A 14,415-nucleotide genomic window follows, 5' to 3' on the forward strand; every position below is an offset into this window, starting at 1 on the left:
AACCGAGATGAACTTCTAGCAAAGTGACGGAAAGTCCAAAGTGTGGAGAAAGAACGGATCCGCTCGTGATCCAGAACATACAAGCTCACCTGTGAAACATGATGGAGGTAGCGTCATGGCTTGGGCTCTCATGGCTGCTTCTGGAACATTCTCACTAATCTTTATTGATGAAGAACTCATGATGGGAGCAGCAGAACGCATTCAGAAGTCTACAGGAACGTTCTCTCCGCAGATTTACAGAGAAATGCATCCGAATGAATCAGGACTTTACTTCAAGACTGATCTGTTCCTATACTTTTGTTCGCTTAAAAATTGAGTGATGCAAAAAAAGCCGTATATTTTATGGTGTGTAAGACGTCTAGACGTAAAATACAGGAAATGAACGCTGAAATCCTAAACTCTCGTCTCCATCTTTTCATCTCAAACCCAAAAGTCTTTGGTGTAGAGCACAAACTAATGAATTGGCCTCGCCGTTCCAATAGTTTTGGAGGTGACTATCTCTACATCGTTCTGTCTTTGTGTGTGTGTGTGTGTGTGTGTGCTGTCCTGAGTGGAAGGGCGTGGTGGTGGCTGCTCCACTGTACCGTGGACAGGGTGATAGAAAGGCAGCGCGAGTGGAAGTGAGAGCTGAACGCAGTGGGTCTGGATCCGCGAGATAACGAGCGACGGAGGGAAATCCCGCTCAGACACGCAGAGACGTTTCCCCATGGAGGACCTTCATTAGGACGAGTCTAATCTCACCGTCTCGCGCTGATAAGGCTTCATCACCAACACGGCCCAGTCACGGTTCAGCCTGGCGCACGAGACTCACACACACACTCAACTCTCACACACACACATATATACTCGACTCTCATGCACACACTCACACCCGACTCTCATGCACACACTCGCACGCGAGTCAATTGTAGGCGCAAACTCTCACACACACTCGACTATGACACACAACTCACGGTCGACTCACACACACATGCTTCGTCTGTGTTTGTTGTACAGCTGTATCTGTCCGAGAGACAGAGAGGTAGGAGAGAGACCGAGACGGAAAGAGAGAGAGAGAGAGAGTCAGAGTGAGAGCAAGAGAGAGAGAGAGAGCGAGAGACAGAGTGAGAGGAAGAGAGAGCGAGAGACAGAGTGAGAGGAAGAGAGAGCGAGAGACAGAGTGAGAGGAAGAGAGAGCGAGAGACAGAGCGAGAGGAAGAGAGAGCGAGAGACAGAGCGAGAGGAAGAGAGAGCGAGAGACAGAGCGAGAGGAAGAGAGAGCGAGAGACAGAGTGAGAGGAAGAGAGAGCGAGAGACAGAGTGAGAGGAAGAGAGAGTGAGAGAGACAGAGTGAGAGGAAGAGAGAGCGAGAGAGACAGAGTGAGAGGAAGAGAGAGCGAGAGACAGAGGAAGAGAGAGCGAGAGACAGAGGAAGAGAGAGCGAGAGACAGAGTGAGAGGAAGAGAGAGCGAGAGACAGAGTGAGAGGAAGAGAGAGCGAGAGACAGAGTGAGAGGAAGAGAGAGCGAGAGACAGCGAGAGACAGAGCGAGAGGAAGAGAGAGCGAGAGACAGAGTGAGAGGAAGAGAGAGCGAGAGACAGCGAGAGACAGAGCGAGAGGAAGAGAGAGCGAGAGACAGAGTGAGAGGAAGAGAGAGCGAGAGACAGAGTGAGAGGAAGAGAGAGCGAGAGAGACAGAGTGAGAGGAAGAGAGAGCGAGAGAGACAGAGTGAGAGGAAGAGAGAGCGAGAGACAGAGTGAGAGGAAGAGAGAGCGAGAGAGACAGAGTGAGAGGAAGAGAGAGCGAGAGACAGAGTGAGAGGAAGAGAGAGCGAGAGACAGAGTGAGAGGAAGAGAGAGCGAGAGACAGAGTGAGAGGAAGAGAGAGCGAGAGACAGAGTGAGAGGAAGGGGGGAAAGCGAGAGACAGAGTGAGAGGAAGAGAGAGCGAGAGACAGAGTGAGAGGAAGAGCGTGAGAGAGTGTCAGAGAGAGGAAGAGAGTGAGAGAGAGTCAGAGTGAGAGGAAGAGAGAAAGTGAGTGAGAAAGAGAGAGAGTGAGAGGAAGAGAGAGAGAGACAGAGTGAGAGGAAGAGAGAGACAGAAGGCTGGGGTTCCCATGTTTCTATCCTCGGCCTTGATCTGTGATTCAATTTACATCGGCCGCCATGACAACAATAAACATCATGTGTTTATACAAATCCCTCCATTCCACTCCTCTCCTTCACTCCATTCCACTCCTCTCCTCCACTCCATTCCACTCCTCTCCTCCACTCCACTCCTCCTCCACTCCTCCATTCCTCTCCTCTACTCCTGCACTCCATTCCACTCCTCTCCTCCACTCCTCTCCTCCATTCCACTCCTCTCCTTCACTCCATTCCACTCCTCTCCTCCACTCCATTCCACTCCTCTCCTCCACTCCTCTCCTCCACGCCACTCCTCCACCCCTCCTTCACTCCATTCCACTCCTCTCCTCCACTCCATTCCACTCCTCTCCTCCACTCCTCTCCTCCACGCCACTCCTCCACCCCTCCTTCACTCCATTCCACTCCTCTCCTCCACGCCACTCCATTCTACTCCTCTCCTCCATTCCATGCCACTCCTCCACTCCTCTCCACTCCTCCTGCACTCCATTCCACTCCTCTCCTCCACTCCATTCCACTCCTCTCCTCCACGCCACTCCTCCACTCCTCTCCACTCCTCCTGCACTCCATTCCACTCCTCTCCTCCACTCCACTCCTCCACTCCTCTCCACTCCTCCTCCACTCCATTCCACTCCTCTCCTCCACGCCACTCCTCCATTCCACTCCTCTCCTTCACTCCATTCCACTCCTCTCCTTCACGCCACTCCTCCTGCACTCCATTCCACTCCTCTCCTCCACTCCATTCCACTCCTCTCCTCCACTCCATTCCTCTCCTCCACGCCACTCCTCCACTCCTCTCCACTCCTCCTGCACTCCATTCCACTCCTCTCCTCCACTCCATTCCACTCCTCTCCTCCACTCCATTCCATTCCTCTCCTCCACGCCACTCCTCCACTCCTCTCCACTCCTCCTGCACTCCATTCCACTACTCTCCTCCACTCCTCCATTCCTCTCCTCTCCTCCACTCCATTCCACTCCTCCACTCCTCTCCACTCCTCCTGCACTCCATTCCTCTCCTCCTGCACTCCATTCCACTCCTCTCCTCCACTCCTCTCCTCCATTCCACTCCTCCTCCATTCCACTCCTCCACTCCTCTCCACTCCTCCTGCACTCCATTCCACTCCTCTCCTCCACTCCATTACACTCCTCTCCTCGACTCCACTACTCCTCCACTCCACTCCTCCATTCCTCTCCTCTCCTCCACTCCATTCCACTCCTCCACTCCATTCCTCTCCTCTCCTCCTGCACTCCATTCCACTCCTCTCCTCCATTCCACTCCTCCACTCCTCCTCTCCTCCATTCCACTCCTCCACTCCTCCTGCACTCCATTCCACTCCACTCCTCCTGCACTCCATTCCACTCCACTCCTCCATTCCTCTCCTCCACTCCATTCCACCTCTCCTCCACTCCACTCCTCCACTCCCACTCCTCTCCTCCTCCACTCCTTAAAGCCGCCATGTTCTTCTGATGCTTCTGTATCCCCGAGTGTCTCCCACGTGCACACGACACCAGGCCTTTCATCACATCATGCCTTTCATGTTAAAAGGTACCAGTGTAGCGATGTCAACAAGATGAAACGCTTGTTTTTTGGCTTTTTTACACGCTAAAGCGATGTCAATTATTCAAAATATTTGTCAGATCCCAAAATCAAGACTTTTATTAAAAGTTGGGATTTAAAAAATTTTTAAAAACAAGATTGCGACGCGATAAACAACTGCTCAAACACAACTCGCTAATCAGACTGATCGAGACTGATCTGTCGTTGTGGGCGGGGCTTAATATTCAAATGAGCAGTTGACTGACATCCCTCTGTTAAAACTTACCAATAACCCAGTTCCACAAGGCTCCGCAAGGTAGCTTGCTAGTTCCTGTTCGATATATAAAAGATCTAAAACACGTTGCTAATGTTTGTTGGTACTCCGTAGCTATGGAGGCGGCCATGTTGGAATGTTGTCGCAGGGTTTCAGACTGAGTGGGAACTACAAGATGAAGGCTACTTGGAGATCGGAAATCGTAATTTAGTCGTTAATGCACAGCCATATCAGCTTGCTAACCGAATAGCTAACTCTCTAGCATTCAAATTAGCTAGCTTGCTAAACAACTCGAGTCTTTGCACTTAAATCCGCCACACTGAAAAGCAACCAGTATCAGAGTGTCACAATGCCTTCTGGGTAAATAGTTCAGGAATCTACAGTGATTCTAAATCGAATGCTAACGAGTTAGCTACTCAGTTAGCGAGCCGATACGACCGAAACATCATAGCGGTTTGGATTTTATGAATGGCCAGATCTCTCCAAGGTCAAGATGCTAACCTCTAACATTAGCCAATAACTAGCTAACATTAGCTAGCAAATAGACATCATGCATAACATTAAAAATATCTAGCATAAAATGGTAGAGACCAAACTTCTTTTTGATCGCTATCAAACATTATTTTAGAACTATTATGAGCTTTTTTTTTTCTATTATCCTTTGCTAGCTACTGCTAATATCTTAGCATTAGAACAAAAAACTATATCAGGACGAAGTGGTGATTTCATGAAAGCTTTAAAAAGTTTAAAAGGTAAGCGTGTCACGTAGTGTATTAGCCCATGCCAGAATTTAGCTAATTAGCTAGCAAGTAGAGAACACTATCTAATCTGTGGGGCCTTAAGTCTTAGCTAGCTAGTGCACATATCTTTACAATGAGCATTACAACTAACAGCTGTTAGCTAGCTAATGCAGATATCTTAGCATTCGAGCAAATAACTACAGGTATATCAGGGCAAAGTGGCGTGAAAGTAGGTTAGTGCTAGTGTCACACGGTTTATTAGCATGTGGTTTGTGTGATTAGCCAGCATTTAGCGAATTAACTAGCAAGTAGACAAAATTGTGCATAATGCTAACGTTTTATACTTCACCAATCGAGTGTTTGTACTGACTGACGTTAGCGAAAACGCTAACACGCAGCCTGCAGCAGAGCGCACTAATAAACACCAACGTGTAGCGTGGCTGTCAAATTCGGACCGCCATTTTTCTCTTTAATGTGTCTCCAGGGTCTCCTCGGAAACCGGCTAACTGTGACAGGAGGTCTTCCTTCTGGATGTTTCCCGGTCCGATCCGATTCCGACAAGAGCAACCGGACTCTCTGGGGACCTCCATTATGTGTCATTAGCCTTCATGAGCTTTTCATGAAGCTAATGTGAGAAAATCCATGCTAATTTTACTCTCCCCCCCCCCCCCCCCCCCCCCCACCCCCCACCGTCATCCCTGAGAGCTCCACATACACACTCGACTCTCTCGCTCTCTCTCACACACACACACACACACTGCTAGCAATAAAATACACACTTTTAGCATTCAGATTAGTGTTGTTCAGTTAGCAAATTAAATGTATGAAGAATATTAGCGTGAATATTTTCCTATTACATATCATTTAATATCATCATCATCATCACAATGATTATGTAGTCATTATAGCAACAGCATAATAAAATTTTGAATCAAAATCATCTAGCACTGGCATTTTTACCCTTTTTCTTGCTAATTCAGTCTATGCTAATACTACAACATGTCTAGCTTACTCAATCACGCTTAAACTACATTAAAACCGACATTTTATTTGGGATGGGTCACTTTTTTTTTCTTCTTATTTGCTTGTAACCCTTGTTGCTACCTCAGGGCAGTGCGTGCTAGTTCAAGAGCTAACTTAGGAATGAGCTATTTGAAGATTTAGGGAAACAAGTAGCACTCAGAAACATGGCATTCAGGTATATCAGTTAAGCACCTACATAGCTAGCTAGCTACGACATGCTTTGTCCCTTTCCTAATGAAGAGGGTTTTTTGGCTATGTTAGCATGCTGTGTTGTGATTCCGAAATAAACAACGAGCTGAAACGTACTGTATGGTTTTGGATTTTCGGGATAGTTTAGCTTTGCCAGTGATCAGCTACACGTTTCTTTGGTGTTATCCGTAGCTAGCTAATGCTAGCTTCTTCAAAGTGGTGTAAGAGCCACGTGGTGTATTAGCATCTGGTTCATAAGACTAGCGTAGACTGTTATTGCATTTGCTACGTTCGACTTCGATTTCTACTTTTTCGCTTTGGTTTTTCTTAGCCAGCTAGCGCTAATATCTCAAGCAAACGAGGACACGTTGGCACCGTGAAGTGGTTTATTAGGTAAAAGTTTGTGAGACTAGCATAGATTCGCTTTTTTTTTTTTTTTTTTTGCTATTCATGATGAGCTAAGCTTTAAGTTTTAAACGTCTCGCCATGCAGCGAATTAGCATGCTTCAAGCCACCAGGATAGACTCACTGATCCCATTTGTGTAGGATATCGATTAGGTTTTAGCGGACAGCCTCGTTTGTGGGTTAGCGCACGTGTTAAAGACCGTAGAGTCTGATTTTCGCAATCAGACATCAAAAACAAAACAACAGCAGAAGCAATGCACAGCCAAAATATATATTATACACACACACCCACCATCTAAAGAGTCCACATGTGACCTCACTCAGTCCCCCCACCCCCCAACCTTCTCCATAAAAAAATAAAAAAATAAAAAATCAATTCCTCGCGGGCATCAGAAGTCTCTGGGATAACGCCGTGTAGCTGTGACTTTCAGCGCAAAAGCAAGGTCAGCGCTGGAAAAACGGCAGCAGATTACGGGCCAAACTGAAATAGCTACACACACACACACACACACATCATCTCACACGGCTTCTGAAGTCCTCCTAATCAAAGTGTAGCGCCGTGGCTAATCAAAGCCCCCTAAATAACTCCAGCTCCCAACACGGGCCACGGGAGGATTAAAAATCCACTAGCTTCTTCGATCGCGGGCCTCGACACCTAACGAGAACTCCCCGAAGCCCGGAGATCACGCCGCGGAGTCTTAAAACCCTTACGAGATCCTATCGAGGCAGCCGAAAATAGATATTGGCTTTTTCTGGCGCGTCTGCTGATTAAACGGACAGCGAGAGGATTAGGCGCGGCATCGGCGGAGCGGCTCGTTTGCATTAAGCAGGCAGATAAGTGCAGAGAGAGCGTGCTAACGTGTGTCGAAGCGAACAGATCTGAAGGTGGATCGGGTCTTGTTCGCATCGTTTACCAGAACGCACAATTGAAGAACAAAGCCGAGTGTTATTTAGATGTTGTTTGTTTGTTGTTGTTTTTTTGACAGGCTAGCCGACGGCTAATCAGGCAGACTACAGTATAATCACGAGCAGCGAATGTCGGGGTCCAAGCACTGTCTCACAAGTGCGCTATATTATTATTGATCAAATCTAACGATTAAATTGACACTTTCGGTAGAGTTCCTTGTCCTTTCTGACTTCGGTTACTACTGGAAAGTGTCGAATAAATTTTTTTTAAACAAACATTTTTATAAAAATATAAGTAAATAAAAACCTTTATATACCCTTGTGGTACACTGTATACTTATACAAGGACATCACTAACTACTTCCTGTTTAGAGAATTGATAGAATTAGGTCATATTCAGTAAATGTCAATCTAACTATATACTATTATGCTATATTATATGATATGTCGCTTTTAATTCAACCCACAGTCACGCAGATCTTCTGCTTTTTAATAGGGGGCCAAGCACCAAAGGTGTGTAGGCACCCAATAGTGACTATATTATTATTATTATTATTATTATTATTATTGCATTTGTCTCCTTATTTTATTATAAATATTCTGTCTTTAAAATATAGTTACATACATAACTAGCCTTCTATGACCACTGGATAGCAGCGAGTTATTTATAGATTTTATATTATTTACATAAATAAAACATCTAAATATCACCCCAAAAAAGATTTTCCGCCAGGCCAAAGTGGGAAAAGTTGGAAAAGTTGAGCGTGGCACGGTTGAAACAGTGCGAGATCAGAGGAGAACGACCAGACCGCTTCAAGCTCACTATTATTACGCTACTCATAACCACTCTGTGCAACCATGGTAAGCAGAAAAGCATCTCGATACGTCAAACCTAGAAGTGGATGGGCTACGACAGCAGGAGATCCCATCGCGTTCCACTCCTGGCAGCCAAGAACAGGAATCTCAGGCTCACGGGTTGTTGTTGTTTTTAAAATCAGTCCTACGCACGCCTCCATTGGTTTAGGCCACACCCACTTCAGGAACGTACTGTACACGTCGAGGTATTCCGAGGACGGCGGTTTCTTTGCGTTTGCCGAACATATTCCTTCGGGGTGTCAATAATTGTGGGACATATAAGCAGCACATAGTGTTGTTTAATTAAGTAGGTTTTTTTCTGGAATATTTAAATTATATATATTTGCTGATATACTGTATGTTTACTTTTTTTTTTTTAAATACTATTAGTTATTCATTCTTACAAAAATTCTCAGGTGCAACACACAAAGTTCTTAAAACACACACACACACACTTCCCCCGTAAATCCTTTATCATACAGTACAATACTGTAACAAAGAAAGAGAGGTATATCGAGAGAGTGAGTCAGAAATGGGAGAAAATGTAACCTCTCTTTTCTTTTTTTTTGACATAACGAAGGCGATTCCTCATGCCCGGTCACTGACGACAATCTGAGCTAACCCATGATGGCACTTGCGCTATTCCAGCTGACAGGACTCTGGAGGGAAAGCCTCATTTTTTTGACATTTGACCATGCTAATTCACTGGCGCTACATTATCCCGCGTTTACCGCCGACCTCTGAGCTGCGGGAGTCTCGCTAATAAAGGCGAGGCAGTTAAATATGGATGTAAAAAAAAAAAAAGGCGATTCAATGAAAGACTCTCAAACAATTGAACAAAAAAAAAATAGCGAACGGCTTTCTTCTCGGATGTCCTTCCAACTCTCTGCGCTTCAGTGTTAGCCAGCTAGCATAATATCTCCTCATTTTTTCCCCAGGAGTGTGTCTAAAATCACATGAAATGTGCGTTAACGTCTTACGCTAGTCTGTAGACATCAGCAAGGCAGCGAGCTCATGCGAGTGTGTAGAGACAGAGAAGAGGTAAGTAGTTGCTAACAAGGCATTAGACGGTTTATTTATTAATCCCCGGACGCTAGCGAGCTAGCTAGCTCTTCATTTATTCATGCAGCTCCCTCCTGGCTTGTTTTGGAGGAGAAAAGGGGGGACGAAAGTGGCAGAAGGAGGTGATTTGATGGGTTTCGGGCGGGCCGTTTCACCTGCTGGGCTACAAGCAATCAGGAACGGGGAACATTTCGCGAACTGACAGCTCATCACCTCGGCCGTCTCGCTGCCCTTGTAACTGCTAATAATGTGCCAGGGCTGCTTTAAATAAGGAAGACTTTGATAGGTTTTCACAGGCCATGGTCTCCACAATCCCTCCATCCCTCCCCCCACCCCCCTCTCTCTCTCTCTCTCTCTCTCTCTCTCTCCGTCTGTCTCTCTTTCCATACCTTTCCTTTCCCTGATATTATTCCGTGTGTCAGGAAGGTACGTGATTTTACACGCACACAAACCTCATTAGCCAGCCGAAAACTCACCGAGCTGCCAGAGGAGCGACAGAGCAGCCGACGCTAATTAAACCACCGACAAAACAGAGGTTAGAGGTGGGATTTTGAGAGGTTAAATATTTTTCCCCCAGTGTTACATTGCATTAAAAAGAAAGAAATCCTGACCGGATTTAATCAGGCGCTATCACTTTGTACATTTTTTTTTTTTTGGTTTGTTGTTTTTTTTCCCCTCGCAGCTAACATCATATTGTCTGATTCACTAAAAACGAAGAACAATTAAGCCGTCTAAAATCTGAAACCTCCAACTAAATGTTAGGGAACCTGTTTTGATAGAGTTTGTTGATGTTCTGAATCCCCCCCCCCCCACCCCCCTTTCCAAATCCATGTAGAGAAAAATCTTCAAGTAGGACGGCGGAAGTTATTGGAATTCATGTATGCGCATGCATTTTCACACATTTTGTTCGCCAGCTAGCTAGCATATGCTAACCTGACTTGATTTTTGACTGATTTCGAACTCATAAATATTGATATTTTACTGAGTGCAAGTTATATATATATATTATTTATTTATTTATTTATTATTTTCATGTTTGGAGGTCCAACCATCGCTCCTGAGATGTCGACCTTTACTTTTAGCTCATGCTAATTAATACTGACCAATAACAAAATAACAGTGGTTAGCAAAATGTGGTTGCGATCAGTCCAACATTTTCCAAAACCAAACTATAGCTGTGAAGCAAGAACATATTGACTTAATTCAATTTATATAGTGCCTTTCCAAAACCAAAAGTCATGAAATAAGTGTGGTACTCAAGAAACTCTGACTCAAAGATTCTGTTAAACAAACAGACAAACAAGACTGAGATCCGGTTTTAATCAGTTAAACTGCTTAAACTTAATATTTCACAAAAGCATTTCAAACTGACAAAAGAAAGACAACTAATACTGCCCTGGTGATCGTTTTAGCCAACTAAAAGAGCTGACTCAAAGAGCCAACTAAAAGAGCTGACTCAAAGAGCCAACTAAAAGAGCTGACTCAAAGAGCCACCTAAAAGAGCTGACTAAAAGAGCCAATTAAAAGAGCTGACTCAAAGAGACGATACTTTCATGAATGACACGGTGCTATAATAGGTTGGCTGTTATGCATAAGTCAACTCTTAACATTCACAAAACTCTATGCTGACTGAAAAAGTCCAATCAAAAAAGCCAACTCAAGTCAAAACAAAGAGCCAAATCAAATAATCAAATCATAGAGTCAGCTCAAAGAGTCAACTCAGAGTCAAATTAAACAGCCAAATTAGAGTCAACTCAAACAGCCAAATCAAATCAAAGAGTCAACTAAAATGCCAAATCAAAGAGAAAACTCAAAACATTTGACTACAAAAAAAGCCAACTCAATGTGCCAAATCAGGGTTAAATCAAACATCATTACAAAACAAGCCAACTCAAAGAGCTAGCTCAAATGCCAAATCAAAGAGTCAACTCAAAGTGTCAACTAAGAGTCAAATCAAAAGAGTCAAATCAAAGAGCCAACTGAAAGAGCCAAGTCAAACATTTGATTACAAAAAAAGTCAACTCAAAGAGCCAAATCAAAAGAGTCAACTCAAAGAGTCAACTTAAAGACCTGAATCATTAGCGAAAGACACATTGTTCCTTCGTTCAATATCTCTAAAAATAAATCGCAATTGTCAGAATTTTACGAATTGGTGTTCTAATTAGAACAGCAGTCATGTTCAGGCTCCGCCCCCAAAATGCTAGAACACGTCACCCTTGCTAGCCGTTGTAGGTTTTCCGTGCGAATGTCTCGAGTGAGGTTTTTCTACCATTCACACAGTCGAGTAATGAAACGTGCCACATTTAAGGTTACGAGCTAGCTAAGGTTATTTGCAAACGCATGTCGTTAAGCAGGTCCCTTCTTGGTCGTGAAGTATTTATGTGCACCCTTCCAACCTTCCGCTCTTTTACGTATAAAAGCCTCCCGCCCCCCCCAAAACCTGCACCTGAAGTGTCCTGTCATCTAAAAAGGACACGGACATGCAAAACCACGGCTCTTTACACTCAAATATTGATGCTGCTTCCATCAGGGGGATTTGAATAAATGGTGAATTATTGATTAGCATAAATAAGAGCTACCTGCGACAGGACAGACGGATTCTGGGTCATTTTTTTAGAAGAGATCAGAAGCTGGAGAGAATGTAACGGGTTCTAATGTTGGGAAAGCAGAAGAAAAGATCCCGGCATCGAGTTAATACTTACGACGTTCGTATGAGAGCGCGCGCCGATTCAGCGATTTCGCCATTTGACGAAGCGGACAAAGCGAACACAGAGAAACCTCAAAAGTGTAAACTCCTCTGTCCGGAAGAGGTCAGAAAACAGAAGCGCTGATGCTGGAGACTCGTTCCATAAACGTTACATTAAACATCTCCTTCCGTTAAGAAAATGTCACCATGTCGACATTGATTACAAGTCGTTACTATAGAAACGATAACATGTTAGAACGAGCGTGCGAATATAAACCCTTAGATTAATCGACACGTCCTGACCAATCACAATCCAGAATTCAACAGTAGTTGTACTTCCACGTCAGTGTCACTACTGTACTGAAACACACACACACACGGCTGTTTTTCGGTATATTTTCGTCGAGAGTTGTGTGCGTTTTGTTCCGTCTGTCTGCTCCGGGCAAGAGTGGAAGTGTGTGCGATTATTAGATCTCGCCGTCTCACCCAAACGGCGCCAAAATGATTTGGTGAACGCGGTTATCCGCCGCTAAACGCTGTGTAGCACAGCCTTTTCCTTTATTTGGAGTTCGGACAGAAAGCGTGCGTTTTATCACACAGCCTGAAGCGAGGGAGAAATATTGCGGCGTGCAATATCTCCACGTTGCGAAGCAAAAAAGAAAGAAATAAACAAATAAATCGCTCTCCGCGGGTCCCAACTGTCTGCGGTGATGTTGAAAGACAGCATCTTTTACCCTCTGCTGCTCCCCCGCTGTTATATGTTTTAACCTGTAAAAATCACACAGTCATTATTTCAAATACCGTGACTCTCTCAACATTCCAGCGTTAGCACTGTACGGCAATCCCGATATAAAAGTCACCCGTGTCGTGGCTGACTCGAGCGGATTGTTCCCATTAGCGTTTAGGAATAATTAGTTGAAAATCTAAACTTTGTTCGCTACTGGAAGGTCAATAAAGGGCATGGTTTGATAATCCGAGCATAATTAGAAATAATTAAACGTGGTGGAATCAGGAAATGATGTAAAATCGATCGAGAAACCGAGCTTTCTCGGTTTAATCGGTTGTTCAGGACTTTAGATATGAAATCCCAGGCAGTAGTACTTCTGGAAAATCGGCAGGTAGGAGCTGTGGAAAATCAGGTAGCAGATAAGTGGTAAACCAGGAAGTAGAGGCTGGGGTAAACCAGGAAGTAGGACCTGTGGAAGGAAAACCAGGAAACTAGGAAGTAGGAGATGAGGGAAAGCAGGAAGTAGAACTGTTGAAAATCAAGTATTGAGAGCTGTGGAAAATGAGGAAAACCCGGAATTATGAGCCGTGGAAAACCAGCGATTATGTGGTGTGGAAAATCGGAACACGCGAAGTAAAAGCTGTGGGAAAATGAGGAAAATCATGAAGTAGGAGCCGGGGAAAAGCAGGAAGTAGGAGCTGTTGCTAATCAGGAAAACCAGGAAGTGTGAGCTGTGGAACACCAGCAATTGCGTGGTTTGGAAAAACCAGGAAGTCAAAGCTGTGGGAAATCAGGAAAACCAGGAAGTAAAAGCTGTGGGAAATGAGGAAAACCCGGAAGTATGAGCCGTGGAAAACCAGTGATTATGTGGTGTGGAAAATCGGAACATGCGAAGTAAAAGCTGTGGAAAATCAGGAGAATCATGAAGTAGGAGCCGGGGAAAAGCAGGAAGTAGGATCTGTAGCTAATCAGGAAAACCAGGAAGTAAAAGCTGTGAGAAATCAGGAAAAACCAGGACGTAAAAGCTGTGGGAAATCAGGAAAACCAGGAAGTATATGGTGTGGAAAATCAGAAAACACTAGGAAGTAGAAGCCATGGAAAATCAGGAAATCCATGAAGTAGGAGATTAGGGAAACCGGGAAGGGTTAGGGATAGCCATGGAAAACCAAGAAGTAAGAGCTGTGGAAAATCAGGGAAGCCAGGAAGTAGAGGCTGGGGAAAAGCAGGAAGTAGGAGCTGTGGCTAATCAGGAAAACCAGGAAGTATGAGCTGTGGAAAACCAACAACTGTGTGGTTTGGGAAACAGGAAAACCTGGAAATAGGGAATGTGAAAAATGAGCAAGTACAGTCTACGCAATCTGGAAAACCTGGAAACAGGCGCTGTGGAAAACCAGGAGGTCGAGTGTGTAAAACACCAGCAAGTAGGAACTGTGGAAAACCAGTGGTGCTTCCCAAAACACTAACTGATGCCTTCTGGATTCTTGCGTCCATTTTACACTTCCTTGGAAGGAGGAGCTAAGAAGCAAGAACAGAGAACTAAGGAGGAACAGCTAAAGAACTTCGGAACACGGAGTAGGAGTAGGATGTGGTGGGGGGGGGGGGGGGGGGGGGGTCAAGAATACAGCAGCTGTGAAATTGTGGAGAATCAGGGAGCTGCCAGGAAGTAGAAAATGTGGAAGTGGAAGAGGAGACAAACAGGAAGTACTACTGCAGAGCATCGTTACCATCATGAGCAAGAGATAAAAAGGGGGCAAGAGAAAGAAATAGAGCGAGGAAACGAAAGACTGAAGGATTCATGTCGAGTTTCAGAAACTTGTCTCTCTCACACACACACTTATTTTGCGACTTGCTTTATTATGATTTTTTTTTTTTTTTTAACTCTCTGACATGTT

General features: G+C 44.7%; 2 long non-coding RNA genes across 4 annotated transcripts in view; one reads left to right on the top strand and one right to left on the bottom strand.

Annotated features, from left to right (window-relative positions):
• Positions 1–475, top strand: part of LOC124628658 (uncharacterized) — a 4,617-nt gene extending 4,142 nt beyond the window's left edge. The window contains exon 3 of the long non-coding RNA XR_006983267.2: positions 1–475. This exon is cut by the window's left edge and continues 401 nt beyond it. This is a non-coding gene — a long non-coding RNA (uncharacterized LOC124628658).
• The window catches only part of LOC108273226 (uncharacterized), a 39,811-nt gene that overhangs the window by 10,604 nt on the left and 14,792 nt on the right, over positions 1–14,415 (bottom strand). The window lies entirely within an intron of this gene.

Source organism: Ictalurus punctatus, chromosome 1, assembly GCF_001660625.3.
Source record: "Ictalurus punctatus breed USDA103 chromosome 1, Coco_2.0, whole genome shotgun sequence".
Lineage (NCBI taxonomy): Eukaryota > Metazoa > Chordata > Actinopteri > Siluriformes > Ictaluridae > Ictalurus > Ictalurus punctatus.